Genomic DNA, 17,133 nt, shown 5'->3' with positions numbered 1-17,133 from the left:
AGGTTTACAAAAGAGCGGGTACAAGGATACTCATTGCAGCCTTGCTTGGGGTAGAGGCAGAGGGCAGTTGGCTGCACCCTGGTGTCCATCACAGAGGGAAGGGCTGGGTAAAGTGTAGGGCCTGAACACCACGGGGTCAGAAGCAGTGGTCAGCATGTGCTCGAAACAATTTAGATGGCCCTCTAACAGCTCCTGAGCGAACTGAGAAACAAAATGCGATCTGTAACACAATACCATTTGGGTAACTTAATACACGTGCACAAAACAATACCCAGCCTGGAAGATCACAAACAAGCAAAAAGATACACAATAAGCTCATTTTAATGTTGCCTGAGATGGGGGCAGGGTAAGGGGAGATGAGAAGAGGAAATGGGAATAAGATGAAAGAGGGAGGGGGAAAGCTCCTAAGCCAACCAATGACATTTAATAAACTGAGATTCCCATGATCCAAAGAAGGAGAAAGAGAATATATTCATGATGACTCATTAGTACACTCTTGAAAATGAAGATGTCTTACAGTCTTTTGTCTATGAACCAGCCCCCTATCAGCCCCGTCCCCTCCTCAGCTTCCACCTCCCCCTACTCGTACCCTCATCATCCAAGTGCAGTGGCAGGTGCTGGTACGAGAGCAAATTTAACATCCCTTAAAATGCAGCTATGAAAGTAGGTCAACCAAAGATGAACACTTGAAAAGAAACAAGTAAACGTGGTACGTTGATCAATTGATGAATTGGCTTTCAGGAAGTTCATTTTTGGAGAGCTGACATCAAGCCATCAGGAAAACCCGATTCTCTTTTCCTAACACATTGGAACAATGTCATTGTCCTGGCCTCAGTTTCTGTATCTATAAGATGAGGGAAACCAGTAAACGAAAAAAATCAATTTTATAAGCCAGTGAATCTTCAGTAGGCCCAAAAGCCAAAGAATTAAACTGGGTAGTTTCCAATGTAGCATGTTCCTTCATGAAAGGACAGTAGTATTCCTCAAGAGTTACGGGATACCTGCTATGCACTAGGCATTGTCGTTGGAAGGGGCACAAATTTCAATATCTGAGATAAAATCTATCACCCAGGACCAAAACTGTCGAAGACTGCATATCCAATAAGCAACCAAAATATAGCATAATCAAGGTAATACAATATAAAGTAAAATGAGATATAAATATGCCAATAATTATTAATGCATTTTTGGTAGGCAAAAAATCGCTGGAAACATTAAAACTGATAGTACCATAATTTGCTTTGTTTCTTTTCAGCTTCTGTTGAATTAAACCCTGCTCCCCCAAAGAAAAAGCTTTAAAAGTTCTCAAAGTAAAGATTTTTCCTTTAAATCTGCATCCTATTCCAAACATAAAACAGGCTTCTTCTTAGGTTCTCCCCATGGACAGAGAACTCTGTTATTATTGTAAGCATATTATTAGCATATGTTCTAAATATTTTACAGAGGCAAGTGTATTTCAGTGCTAGGCTGGAATCGTCCACGTAGGAATGGATTTCCTTTGCTTCTCTCCTGAAGAGAAGTGGAACCTTGTCTCGGTGATGCTCCCCACCTGCAATTGTCTGGGGATGTATCTTCCATCAAGTATTTCTGGAGTCCCCAGAAGAATTTGGCCCTATTTTTTCTAAATTTTCTTTTAGCTATTAAAGCATTTGTAGAACAAAAACATTAATTAAGAAACTATCATGTAAACGAAGTGAAGGAGGTAGCAGGGGTAGGTGCAAGGGTCCCAATCCCACCGGTCAAGCACCCCCTTCCCTTCCTCTCTCTCTCTCTCTGGCCTCATCACATGTGGAACTCTGAGCACATCTCAGATCCCAACTGGAAAATCGATGATCCTGTCCAATCCCATGGTTTCATGGAAGAAAGGAGTTAGTGGGTCAATACAGAACTCTAGTGGGTCAGTTAGAATATTCTTTGCAAATATTTAGCACTATTTCCCAAGGGTTTGCTATCATCATTGGAGATCCCAGTGGATTTGGGAGCTCTCTCTGGGATATCCATTTGCAGGTGAGCCCATTTTAGAGATTTTCTTCATTCACAGCTAATAGAGGAAGATTCTCTTTGGGACTTGAGCCAGTCTCCCATGTACAGATTACAAATTCTAGCTTGCCTCTGAACAGTCCCAGGTGTCACCATAGAAACAATTCCTTCCACAGAAATTTTCCATGTATACCAGTCTTCAAGGATGTGGAAATTATAATAGCTAAGTGTAAACCTTTGTGCATAAATTAGCAAGATATGTATTGTTATTGATGTTTTTTTCTAGTTTGGATTGTTTATGATAACAATGCCAGTAAGGACTCAATAAACAGTTATCATTCATTTCATTCAATTTAATAACGTTGTTGACCTGAAACAAATAGATTGCCAGATATTTCTCCAGCAAAAATTAGTTTATTTAGGATCAGCAGAAAATTGCAATTCAGGGTCTGCAACCATGACCAGCCACAGGTAAGTCTCCCCCAAGGCAAGGGAACGAGACGGCTTTTATATGTAGAAGGAAAAAGAAGTCCGGAGGGCTGCAGTAAACAAAGAGTCCATGGCTTTTCATTGGCTGAGTCCTTGCCAGGAAAGAAGAAGAGTCTTTCTTCTTCCTGTTGGGCTCTGCTAAGGTCACAGGGCATGAGAGCAACCCCTTCTGGTCTCCCAGCTCTATTTCTTTGGGTTTCAGTTTATTCATTTTTTACATGTATACTAGAAACTGCACTCGCCTTCTCTACTAGGAGTATAAATTGGAACCCTGGTTTTCAGAAAGTAACTTGACAGTATGTAACATGAGCCTCAGAAATGTTCATACCCTATATATTTCATTTCTAGGGTCCTAAGGAAATAATCCAAAGTGGAGTCAGATTTCTGCACAGAGATGTTCATCACAGTATTATAGCAGAATACAAGAAAGTCTTAAGTACTCAAGAACATGGAAATTTTAAATAAATGATGGCATAGCCACAAAAAGAAAATTTAGGTGCCCATTAAAAATATTTACAAAGATTTTTAATCATATAGAGAAATATGTATCATACAATTTAACATTTTTTAATGTCAGATATAAAATTGTATATCTAGGCTAATTTCAGCCACATATGACAATAGACAAAGGCACCAAAATACTAACAGTGTTTATTGTGATGCTTTTATGAGGTGATGGGGTGAGAGGTGAATGGTTTTTATCGTATGAATATTTCTCTACAGCTTCCAGCTTTTCAAAATGTGCAGAAAAGTGTTATTTCCTTTAATGTTCCTCTAAGCCAAAAACAATAGACCTGGGCATGTGACTGGAGATTCCCAGCATTGCAATTGGGCCTGAATTTGAAAGAGGAGCTACAGATCATGGAGCCCCCAATCAAGGCTGCAACCCCAGGGATTAGGAATACTGGACAGGTCTCTGAGCACATGATGAAGCAGGAAAACTGATCTCCTTTGCCCTGTCAGCACTTCTCTCTGCACCCTTTCCCCATCCCACACTATCCCCAGGCAGCCGCTCCTCCCTTCCTAGGTGCCCTTGGAGTATCAGGTGCCAACTAAAAATTGTCGTTTGCCAGCTGGTTCTACAAGGATGAAGCCACTAGCCACTACAATCACTGACCTTCAAAACACCCTGAAAAGAGTTCAGGGTGGAGATCAGGAATGAGGCACTCTGTGCTCTGAGATAAACTGGCAGAACAGACCTTCAGACAGATATTTTCAGGAGATTTTATGAGCCCAATTTCTTGCATCTTCTCATATCTAGAAAAGCACTAAAATCATTAATGTCGACATCTGTACCTTGTGACTAGCAGCAACCTTCTGCCGCAATGTGTGCTCAATTTCATGTACCCCCTTCACCAAAATCACATATATACTGACCTCCCCCGCACCTCCTCAGAGCAGTTCCTCAGAGTTCTCTCATTTTGCCCCAAATAAAACTGAACTCACAACTCTTAAAATCGTGCATTTTTTTTCCAGTCGACACAGGAAAGACTTAGTAAGTAACCCACTCTTCTACGTGCTTGACTTACCATCACTTATTTTACTAAAAAGAGAGTTCCAGAGAACGGGCAGATCTTGCCTGTAGGCAAAGAAATGTACCCCTAACAATGGCATTTCAAGCACTACAGTGACTCTCGGGTGAGAAAAATGTGACCAAGGGACCCTGTTTTGAAGACGCTGTGCATTCAGCCTCTGTAAACGCAAACGCAGCCTGGGCTTTGGCATCTGGAGCTTTAAATATTCTGTCTCCTTTTCCTGTGGGCAACAAGAAAGTTTTACTCGTCCCCCACGATCTATGAATCTCAAACCTGATCTTTAAGACTCATCCAAATGTGAAGTAGATCTCATTAAAGAAAAACAACTGTATTTGTTATCCTCAATCCCCATGCCACTTTCAGACTCCTTCTTACAGCATCAGACCTAAGATCCGTGTACTGAGTCAAGCATGTCCATAGCAAAATTTTCTCATCTGCTGCTACATGAGAGCAACAAAGACGGGTGTGGCTTTCCAAGAAAATCCCCAGCATCTCAGAAGATTGCTTTTATTATGGAAGCACTGTATTCGGATAACCAGGAATGCTACAGGTAAACCGTGCCTCTGGGGCCTGGCACTCAGTGGCTCAGATGCCTGAAGGGCACCCAAGGGAGTCCCAGGCCTCTGATGCAAGAAAGAGGACTGTTTCCTCCCAGTTGTGCTAAGATGCTGGTACTCTGCAAAATCCTACATCAAAGACATCTAAAGAACAAAGCTCACAATTATATCCATTTTCATAGAACGTTCTTAACATTTTTTTAAAAAACTGTATTTTTGGACCATTTTTCCTTTCCATTTGTATTTATTGATATTCAATAAATAAATACTTTAATTCTTATTCAACATAAATAATAATAAAATCTTTCTTGTTCTAACAGTGAAGATTTATTCCAGTCACAATTTCATTTCTTCATATATTTCCAAACATTTATCTTTGATGCATTTTTCAGGCTGTCCTTTTAGTTGCTACTTGATTGGAGACAAATTCAGAATCCTTAGATTCTTATTGCTCAAAATATCTTTCACAGTACATGCTGTTTTTCTTACATTCACAAGTCTCAAAAGCTTCTAAACTGTCTGCTAACTTTTCATAGATATATATCTTTTTTATTTCTTGGAGGGGCTGAATTGTCAGATTTTTAACTTTAATCGGAAAATCTTTTTGTAGGGAAATTACAAGTCATTTACCTCTCTCATCCTCTCTGTTTCATCCTCTCCGTTTGTCATTATTGATTTCCGATCACTTTCATTTGCATAGCTTCTGTAAGTAAACTTGAAACTTTATTTCCTTAGAAAATAGGTCATAAAATAATCTTCGCTGAATCCATCTATTTCGCTAACAAAGATTAACATGTTGCAATCCAGCGTTTTAAATTATAAGATCAACCTACTTTGTTAACCCAGCAATTTCTAATCTTCTTGCTAGGGGATATAAACTATGCAGCCTTCTCCCCTTAATATAATACCTCTTAATTTAAAAACTACATATATTTCCTTTCACTGCCCTTATTTCGAGTTGGTTGCCTGAAACCTGTTAAGCATTCTCCTCTTATACATTCTAGTTCTAATATGGGATCTAATTTACCAACAAATTCCATTCAGTTAAATTTAGATTCATTTATTTCTGAAGTGTCTCTGTTGTTTAAAAAAAAAAAGGCTTACTTTTCTGTGATATTAGTATATGGGAAATTTAAGATGCATTGTTTCAGGTACTTCAGTCTTAAGTACATATGTTCTTTCTACCCTTAAACATTATCAACCTCAATTCTTCTCCATATCCATTATTTTTCAATGTTTGTAGTGAGTTTGTCATATTACCATCCAATAGCAATTAATCAATTAAAGATGAAGAACCACGGTTTAGCAAGCTTGTTTACTTCACATTAAATAACACAGGCTGTAGAACAGCCAAGACTTAGAGTATTACTGGGAAGATCATCACACAGGATAAGTGACAAATCATTTTTTTACCAAGCGGTACACATATATGTGTGCTCAGTTGGACTGTATGGTGGGCGGTTATTTTGTAAAACCTCCCTCATCTCCCCCCTGGTTAAGAACCACTGATCTAGGAGGAGAGAGTAAGAGATTTGTAAGAGATTTGTCAGAAGGTCAGTAGGAAGTTATAGCCTCCTGAATTTGAAAATGATCAAGGGATAGTTAGGCCTTGGATCTTTGAGGGTGAGAGGGCTATAAATGAAGGACCCCAGCTATATATCCGTCAGAGCTGTGGAAGCATTCCCCTCACTAACTGCACCACCATGACTTCCATTGTCCAGCTAAGATAGTACCCCTCACCCTCCCCACTAAACCCATCACTTTCCTATATTTCCTCCTCTTCAACACAGATTAGATTCACATCTTCAAAACATCTTCATGAAAAACTAAAAGGAAAACTTATGATAAAATCTGAAAGCAAAAAAAAAAAAAAAAACGTTGAACATACAAGATAACAGATATGAAACTTAGATAACTAAACCCTAGTCACAAATTTCTTAGTCAACAAAATGTTCTAAATACATACAGGTCGCTGTTCTTCTTTTCATCTACAGGAATATTTCTACCTAAAATCGTTCAGAGTGGCCCTGTCAAAAAAAAATCTCAGTTCTTTGCAGAATCCAGTTCTTAATCAAGTATGTCCCACATGGCCCTTGCCTCTTCCAACCAGACATTTCCATCTTACCCCCAAAATCGGTGCCCTGAATCAGCCCAAACCTGTGATTGTCTGGTCTCTCTCTCTCTCTCTTTCTCTCTCTCTCTCTCTCTCTCTCTCTCTGACTTCCTTAAGTTAGAAAAGCCCTTTTCCAACCTGGACCTAAGTCTAGAGCATTCTGACACCCTGGAGGTTCTAGGACCATATTGCCCATATTTCTCCCAGCCGGTGCTAGTGCTTGGCTCAGCCTTTAGTGAGACTTGGTTTCTTCACATTGAATTTCTCCATAGTATCCAAGCAAAGTTTCATCTTGGCCTGGCTCAGTCCCAACTTCATCCTACCGTCTTGCATCCACTCAAACCCTTAACTAAAGCTTCTTCTTGTCAAATGTCCTGCTTCTCTTCATGAAAGTGGTGGATCCTCTCCACCGAAAACAAATGCACATATGAATGCATCTTTAATTGTAATTTTAGTAAGTTCACAGTTTCCTTGAATCCCATCCATAGACTTCCTAGAAACCCATGGACCCTAAATTAAGAATTCTTCCCACATTTCCCAGGTTCCGGTCTGAGGAAACCACACAGTTCCCAGCTCATGTGTAAGCAGAGATGATTATCCACAAGTTCTATGTCATCCATTGACCCTCTCAACTCTTCTCTCCTGCAATGAACTGCTAGCAAAAGTTTAAACCTTTATAACTGTACAGTTTTTGAACCATTTAGCCATACAACAATCAAAAAGTGAAGGAAGAAATAGTTTACAGGAGCAAAGACTTGCTGAAAGATTGGGAGTACTGTGTTTGCAAGACAGAAAACTAGCTGGACAGAAGCAGAGCTGGGAATGATAAAGGTCAAGGCTGTACAGGAAGGGGAGTCCCACATGTGGAGGACCCCAATGTACAACGGAGAAGCCCAAATGTGATCTGTCCTATAATAACTTTCCATGGGAAAACATTTAAATGGCTAAGGAAGATGGATGTGGTTTTGGTGAGCAGGATGGGCTGCAAGGAGGAGGGGTCTGGAAACAGGAAAGTCCCAGTAGGAGGCAATGACTACTGGAAAAGCCCAAGGGAAGGGGGACCTGAACTAAGGTGGGAAGAACGTCCACCACATGGCAGAAGAACACAGAGAATCAATAGGACTCTGCGACAACTGGTGACAGGCCTCAGAAGGGAGACAGCAGGGGAAGAAAAAAATAAACTACAAGAATATATTCGGGAAAGATAGCCAATATTTTATAATAACTGTAAATGGAGTATAGCCTGCAAAAATTGTGAATCACTATATTGTACACCTGTAACTTATATAATGTTGTACATCAACTATACTTCAATTTTTAAAAGGTAATGAAAAGTCAAAGACAATGGAAAAGTTTTGGACCTCGTTAACTTAGAAGATATCACTTAAGGATAAAGCAAAACAAATTAATTGAATTTACAAATGGGGGAGTTCAGTTAGAAATTAGGGTATATTTCTAAGGCAGTTACAACATCTCTTTCTCTGAATGTGTTTAGATAAAGCATAAATATTTAGGCAAGTTTTTAAGAACACCTATTGATTAAATAAGCTCTCTGTATTATTTTCATTTTTCATTCTGTGGGTCTGAGTCTAAAGCCATCTCTGCAGGCTATCCAAACCTACAGATAAAAAGTGGAAACATTAGCCCACCCAGATATAATAGTACATAAATAAGAAATAAGTATATTTGGCAGCAAGTTGGCAAAGCATTCTGATAACCCTGGATTTTTCTTTCTTCAGATGTCTTATTTTATGGACACATCCCACATGAAGCAGTCAGTCTCCTTAAAGTGACAGTTTGTAACAGGCAGAATTTACCTTCTTTCTGTATATTCCACAATGCATAAAATTTTGAGCTTCTGTAAGAACTCATTGTGGTTGGTAATGAATATGATTTTGATGATTAGAAATAATAGTACACAATATTTATGGCTCTGTGCAAAAAACAGTACCTACAGTATCTCTTCCAATCCTTACAATAACTTTATGATGTAAGTACTATTATTATTGTCATTTTAAAAGTGAGGAACTTGAGGCTCAGAGAATATTAAGTAACTTGACTAAGGTCTCATAGCTAAGAGGCAACAGAGTGAATCCAGATATGTCTAACTCAAAGCTAGGTAATGAATAGGTAATTCATTTGTAAACTTTTAAGTGTGACTCAACCAGTGCTCCTTCTAAAACTATAGTTCTTGCTGCTTTTCATACAGTAATTTTTCAATAAATGTTTACGAGGTGGATAGATGGATGGATGGATGGGGATGTTTGATGAATTAGGACAACCAGTGGGCAATATATTTCTGCTGAGACCCAGGTTCCCAAACAAAAGCAGGTTTAGAGCCTTCATATGTTTACACCAGGCATCCTGCTGAAGTATGTCTTCTGACAACAAGTCTAAAGGCAGATGAGTTTCTCACCTCAGTCAAATGGTCCATCAACCACTTCCTTGATGGCTGTTTACTCATCATGTCTAGCAGATGCTGTGTTTAGCCCACATAGGACCCGGCTCCCTGTCTCTCACTTTCAGGTGTCAAGCTCACTACATTTGGTCTACACATGCTTAATGCAGCAGATCTTATCAAAAAAAAAAAAAAAAAAGCTTAAAAACCACATAGGTTCAGCAGGATTCACACAGACTTACATAAAACATACAACTATTTTTAAAAGTGGTCAGACAATCGTTCTGCATCCAGCCTTTTCAGACAGGAAGACCATCTTGAAAAGATAATAAACAAGCATGTATTAAACGTCTACTGTATATATTTTGTACAATGCTAAGAACTGCAACTTAATAAGTTTGAGTCAATATAGACCCCCAAAATTTTATTCACAAAGATATAGAGATATATGCACATTACATATATAAATTATAAAGTACATGAATAAATTATATAAATATATTTAAAATATAGGGGCTTCCCTGGTGGCACAGTGGTTAAGAATCCACCTGCCAATCTGGGGGACACTGGTTCGAGCCCTGGTCCGGGAAGATCCCACGTGTCGCGGAGCAACTAAGCCCGTGCACCACAGCTACTGAGCCTGTGCTCTAGAGCCCGCGAGCCACAACTACTGAAGCCTACACGCCTAGAACCCGTGCTCCACAACAAGAGAAGCCACCACAGTGAGAAGCCCGTGCACTGCAACGAAGAGTAGCCCCCACTCGCCGCGACTAGAGAAAGCCCGCACACAGCAACAAAGACCCAACGCCACCAAAATATAAATAAATAAAATTATTTTTAATAAATAAAATATAACACCATCAACAAAATAAAAACAATCCTATCACTCAGGTTGAGGAGGAATAACAAAGCTCAGCGAGCTGGAGGCATTCTTACCAAGATTTGATGGGGTGGAGGGAAGAAATTACTTTGCCACCTACGTATGCTTTTCCTGTCGTAGGAGGAAATTTACTAGAGTACACACACCATTTAGAATGTCTTCCCAGCCCACACTGCTTTTCTTCGAGATAAGGGCTAACTTAACCACAAAGTTGGATCCCCAGCAGCCCTGTTTGTACAACATGATTCCACTCAAGCATAGCTGATTAGACACAAGAGTTAAGTTAAGCCAATCACACTCTCCTGGTTCTATGGCTTGAAACTGAGAAATGCCTATCAGTGCACCTTGAATATGTGAACTTGGCAGAGCCGGGAGCACAGAGAAAATGAATCCTCAGCGAGAGAAATGACACAGTTCAGGGAAGAGGGTGTTTGAGAGACTGAAAAAGCAATTGTTTGACTCCCGTTTTTGTTTGTTTATTTGTTTTTATACATGTATTTATTTTATTTTTATTTATTTTTGGCTGTTTTGAGTCTTCGCTGCAGTGCACAGCCTTCTCATTGTGGTGGCTTCTCTTGTTTCAGAGCATGGGCTCTAGGCGCATGGGCTTCCATAGTTGTGGCACGTGGGCTCAGTAGTTGTGGCGCACAGGCTTAGTTGCTCTGCGGCATGTGGGATCTTCCCGGACCAGGGCTCAAACCCACGTCTCCTTCATTGGCAGGTGGGTTCTTAACCACTGCGCCACCAGGGAAATCCCCCCATTTGCTTTTTAACTCTTGTTCCAGTCCTTTCCTGCTGTAATTCCTTCCCTTGGTTTCCCTAAAACCAGGTTTTTCTTAAGCTGGTTCAACTGAGTTTCTATTACAAACCAAAACAGAAACTAGAAAATCTTAGTAAAATACAGATAATAATACAAAAACCCATTATGGTTCCATATCCTCTAGTAATAATATGTATTTGAGCAAAGATCTAATGAATAAATATTTATCATGTACTGATGAATAATGAATAATTTGAAATGAATTTTAAATGCACTAATAGGAGACTAAATAAATAAATTATGGTATATACATGCACTTGAATTCTAACCAAATATTTTAAAATGATATGTACATTGGAAATTTTTCAAAATTAAATGCTCTTCATATACTATCCTCTTATACTTGGCATCAGGTTCATGAGGTTTAACTCAATACTGGTCAAATGTTTAAAAACCTGACTCCTGCAGTTTTTTGCTGTAGCTAAAATGCATTATGACTGTAATGGCCTAGTTCTTCAGATCAAAGAGAAAACCAGTCTGATTCATAGCCATCATCTAATACTCCCCTATGAGGTTCTCATGCTTAAATTCAGCTTCTTCCAACACCCACCTTTTTTTTTTAGGAAAAAAAAGAAAAAGAAAGGAAAGGTTACTGTTCTTCTAATCCAGCTGGGAAAGTGAGCATTAATCCTCTTACCTTGATCCTCAGTGAAACATAGACATATAGACACCTCTCTCTGCCCCTCCTTTCATTATTTTCACAAAAATCTCCACTTTGAGGGAATCACAAAATAAATATATGTTGGGGATATCTTAGTCTAGATACAGTCATAGCACTAGATAGTGAGGGATTGTCAGTAAAACAAAGATAATGGACAAGGGTAAATGAAAGAGGTGATACCACAAAATGGATGAAAGAAAAACAATTCTATAATTTTTAAGACTTCAAATTTTTCAAACTTCAAAAACATCAGACAGTCAGCTTCGGAAAGTTGGAAAGTCACTTGCAGAATAAGTCTTTAAAATGTTTTCAATATCAATGTTTTCAGCTGGTCATAATGAAAAGCCCCCAGACCTGAGAATCAGCCATGTCTGTGATCCTTCGACAACCTGCCAACTAGATGATCTTGGACAAGTTACTGAAACCTTCCAAACCTTAGTTTTCTTTAATGTAAATTTGGATAATAGTATCTAAATATATAGGATAGTTATAGGATCCAAGTACAAGATTGCTGTAGAGATTAAAAGAATGGATAAATACCCCAAAAAAGGCCTTTCTCTGAGACATTACAAAATTTATATCATTTACATTTACTTGACACCAGTCATATGGCAGATCACTGTTTTTTATACTATCATAAGCCTTTTTTTGTAAATATTAATATTTTTGTTGATGTCTTTAATGGCTATCGCCCTGGTAATAACATTACCTAAAATGTTTAACAAGCTTCATTGATCTCTGTCAATTTATTTTAAGCATTAGCTTTATTATTATATTTGATTGTCATGCATCTGTGTATAGACTACATTATATTCATGTGCTTATGGACAAGACACATACTTTAAAAAGCTGTTGACATCAACACAATTTCTATTTTTTCTTATCAAGCAAAAATTGGTGAGAAAGTATTTTAAGTCAAAATACTCACTCCCTTCTCACCACAGGAAAATGCAAACCAGAAAACTGCAACTTAGAGAAGCCTGAACAAATAAATCTTTTTATTTAATAATTTATAACCATTAAAATATTGAATGTGTCCCATTATAGTTAAACTTCTCAAACCACTATAACTACAAAGAAATCTTTGTGCTCCTAACCCATCCTGTTGGGCTTTGTCACTAAGTCATTCTTTGTTTAACTCTTGGGTTGGGGTTGCTTCCTTCTGAGTCAAGCCATTATTTAAAACATTTGTAACTTCCCAGTGTTATGAATTCACGACTGTCGCTCTACTTACGCGACCAAGCATGTATAACCCTATGGATCTTTCTCTTCCTTTGCTTTTAGGTGTTGACAGCACTGCTCTTCAGCCAAATTCAGTCCCTTTGCAAAGGTAGAACTCTACAATAATTCTACTGAGTACTCAGGTATGAGACTTTTTGCCGCTATGGACAGATGACACGGAGAAGTCAAAGAAATAATAAAATCATGGAAGCAATCAAAATATTGAAAAAAAGGCAGCTGGTTAAATGGTCTGCTCTTCATCCATGTCTCAGGATGTTAGGCAGGATTCAAACACACATAAACGAACAAACAAAAGCTTTAAAAAGGGTAAAAATGTTCAGAATATATTGTAAGGTGAGAAAACAGGTCACAAAACAGTATTATAATATAGCCCAATTTGGTAATAATAATACTTATAGTTTTTTAATGTATTTTTTAAACTAGAACAATACACTTCAAATGATTCCAGTTTTATAAAATAACAGGAACAGTATACTCCAAAAGCTTATTTCTAAGAACCAGGATTATGGGTTAATTTTGCTTTCTTCCTTTTGCTCCCCTCACCTGGCCCCCATTATTTTGTATAACAAATGACCATATATCACTTTCATGGTCAGAAGAAAAATGACGTGTGTGTGTGTGTGTGTGTGTGTGTGCGCTTGTGCATGGTGTAGATAGATAGATGATAGATGGATAGATAGATGATATAGATAAGTAGATAGATGATAGATAGATCTATGATAGATATAAAATATGTATTACACACATACAGGGTGGCAGTTCTGAGTTAAGTTCAATACAATATATGGTAAACCTTGAAATTCTTGTCATCAGTACAACAGTATATAAACCAGGACAAATTAATAATTTGTAGCAGGGACTATTCCTTTCCACTAATCAGATGCCTGTGTCTACTATCCAGGGCACTGGTTTCCAGGTTATCTAAGTACCTAATAAGCTCAATTCATTATCAGCAATCAGTTTGAAAAGCACAGAATATGAATAAAGGGCCTGGATTACCCTGGATGTCAGCTCCTTGAAAGTAGGGCCTTGTCAACTTGTACCCTGCTCTATCCCCAGAGTTCAGAAGTGCCCAGTTCAGAACAGGTACTCAAGAAACATTTGTTGAATGAAGGGCTATTTCACCCAGACCATGTGGAAGCTGAAGAAATCTCCCTACTTTCTCACAGTGTAGACATTCAATGAGCAGATAACTAGTCAGATCCAATGTCTGACCCTCACCTCCAATGTCAGATCTTCAGATCCAATGTCTGACCCTCACCTCCAGTGTCTGACCCTCACATCCAATGTCACCTTCAGATCCAATGTCAGACCCTCACCTCCAATGTCTGACCTTCAGATCCAATGTCTGATCCTCACCTCCAATGTCACCTTCAGATCCAGTGTCTGACCCTCACATCCAATGTCTGACCCTCACATCCAGTGTCTGACTTTCACATCCAGTGTCTGACCCTCAGACCCAATGGTTCTCTTTCTCAAAAAAGTTTGACAAACTCTGTCAGATTCTCTTGCCCTGACATTCCTACAAAAGTTAATATTTCATCAATATGCATTGCCACATATATTATTTAATTTACTCCTTTCAATAATCTATGAGTCATATTCTATTGTTACCTCCATCTTGTAGGTATGGACACTGAGACGTGCGTGACATAATTTTCCTAAGGTCACACAGCTAATAAAGTGGGGCTGAGATCTGATTATGGGAATGTCTGAGGCCACAACATGTCTTTAACCAATATACTAAACAGGAGCCTCTTATGAGCCCCAGATGGAAATTTTATTTCAAAATGTAATGATAGGAAATACTCCATCTCTTCTTTTTTTTTTGGTACATTATATTTTTTAATATTTTTTATTAATTTTTATTGGAGTATAGTTGCTTCACAATGTTGTGTTAGCTTCTGCTGTGCACCAAAGTGAATCAGTTTTATGTATACATATATCCACTCTCTTTTAGGTTTCCTTCCCATTTAGGTCACCATGGATCACTGAGTAGAGTTCCCTGTGCTATACAGTAGGTTCTCATTAGCTACCCATTTTATACATAGTAGTGTATATATGTCAATCCCAATCTCCCAGTTCATCCCACCTCCCCTTCCCCCCTTGGTAAGCATAAGTTTGTTCTCTACATCTGTGACTCTATTTCTGCTTTACAAGTAAGTTCATCTGTACCATTATCACTTTTCATATAAGCGATATTGTACAATATTTGTTTTTCTCTTTCTGACTTACTTCACCCTGTAGGACAACCTCTAGGTCCATCCTACAAATGACCCAGTTTCGTTCCTTTTTATGGCCGAGTAATATTCCATTGTGTATATGTATCACATTTTCTTTATCCATTCTTCTAACTCCATCTCTTCTAAGGAATTAGCTAGCCTCTTCCTTGCTGATAATGAAAACTATGTAACTGAGCGTATCTACCTTTTCTCTTTGGCTGACAGGAAGCTCAGAGACAAATGTAAACCTCAACTAGAGTAATTCTATTGATCCCTATGGACTGTGACTTTGGGTTTTCTTTTCCCTGATCTTGACTTTTGACTCCATATTTGCTGGGCCTGATTCATATTTTTTATCTACTTTATTACCTGAATTTTTGTTACAAATCATCTCAAATCCTTCGAAGGATTTTGGAATAAAGGAACATAGCATCACTATTATTGATTTTACTATATTTCCAATCTGTGGAGAAGACACTTCACCAGAGCATCTTCTATATTGTCTAAAAAGAAAAACCAATTAGCAATTTGTTCTGAGTCCACATGTTGTATCTTGTCCTTTAAATACATTCTGCAGTTGTCTCTAAATCATATTAACTTCAAAATTGCTGAAAAGAAAATAAAGCTGATAACTTGATAGCCCAACCTCAGTGTGTGGTTTGGTTTGCTTGTTTAATTTTAGACCTTACTTTTCAGTGACATCCTTTCAGACTTGAAACTTCAGTCATTTGCTGACCTTAATTCTCAGGGTATTAGATGAAGTCAGCATTGCCAAAGGGAAGGCCACCCGTAAAAAAAATTTGCATGTGCCTGCTAATATATAGGGATAGAATTCTAAATGTATTGGTTTGAAAAAAAATGGAAAGTTTTCTGACCCACTTTAAATCAGTGTTTCAGTAAAAGGCTAGTGAGAAACCTACCTAAGGAAGAGGCTTGGTTTCCATGAGGTTAGTAGTAGTTATTACTCAAAGGAGAAATTGACATGCTCATCTGATGAGTTGGGTTGTGGATGTTCGTGTAGAGATAGGGGAAACACTGATGGATTGCAGTTGTTTTAAGATGACGTGATGTGATGTGTCTTCCTCCTTGCATGGCTTGGTCTCATCACAGCTTCCAGGTATCACCTCAATGCTTTGAGGCTGGGAAAGATGTGTAAGAGGCAAGCCTCATTTACCGAAAAGATGAAGGTGTGGTGCACTATTGGGGAGTCACCAGGAACAGAATGCCTGTCTATCAAATCCCTCACGTGGATAATGTCATGGCCCATCAACATTCTTTTGACTCCATAGATTAAGTTTGTTTTTTAAAGACGTACAAACAGTTTTGTGATCTGATTCCATCAGATAAAAATAGTCTGGTCTGGGCTAGGACTAGGCTCCTGCAGCATCAAAAATGAATAGCAGAAGAAAGATAATTAGTCACTCACAGGAGCTGTTCACAGAGGGTCTTCATCAGGGAAGAACAACCCACCAAGTGTTAGAATGCCCAGTGGTGAAAAAACAGAATTGAAATGTTGAAAAAGGATTCTACCTCTCACCTCTTAGCCCTCACCAGCCCATTAACAATGACTTATTCAGAAGTACTCATTATTAATCATTCCTTCAATTCATCATGTCATATAAGGAGGAGAAATTCCTCCACCAGGGATTCCAGAGGAAGCCTGTACCTACCCCTGGAGGATTCCCACCCAACGATTCATTGTTCAGGACGGCCCTCAGAAACATAGCCGTAGTGAACACCTAACAGTGTTGCCCTGGAGAGGAACACTGACACTGTCAGGCTGGTACTAAGATGATATTTCTTATTTAATAAACCATGGCAATTTCATAGACAGTAAGTCCTGATTCTTGAAAAACAACAGCTTTAACCTCAGAGCTGAGCCTCTGGTATATAACACTATTAATACTTTGAAGTTGGAGATATTATAGATGATCTAGATCTTAAACAACTAGATCTAAATCTGGATATCAGCTAAATCCTGATTTTATCAATGCCCCAAGGCCCTCCAGATGACTCTCTGTTGCAAACGTTCTCCTCTCTCAAAACCATGTCTTCCTATTAAGTACCTGACATTGCTTCTTGTCAGTTGGCCCATTTTCAAAATATCAGCCCCCAAGTTAAAAACCCAAAAGGATTCTCTGCAGCTACTCATTACTTTCTCTATATTACATCAAAATCAAGAGAAAAGGAGTTTTCCTTGTGATGTGCACAGCACGAGATAAAATGATACCGATTT

This window comes from Delphinus delphis, chromosome 10 (genome assembly GCF_949987515.2).
Source record: "Delphinus delphis chromosome 10, mDelDel1.2, whole genome shotgun sequence".
Classification (NCBI taxonomy): domain Eukaryota; kingdom Metazoa; phylum Chordata; class Mammalia; order Artiodactyla; family Delphinidae; genus Delphinus; species Delphinus delphis.
Note: the sequence above shows the minus strand (reverse complement) of the source record.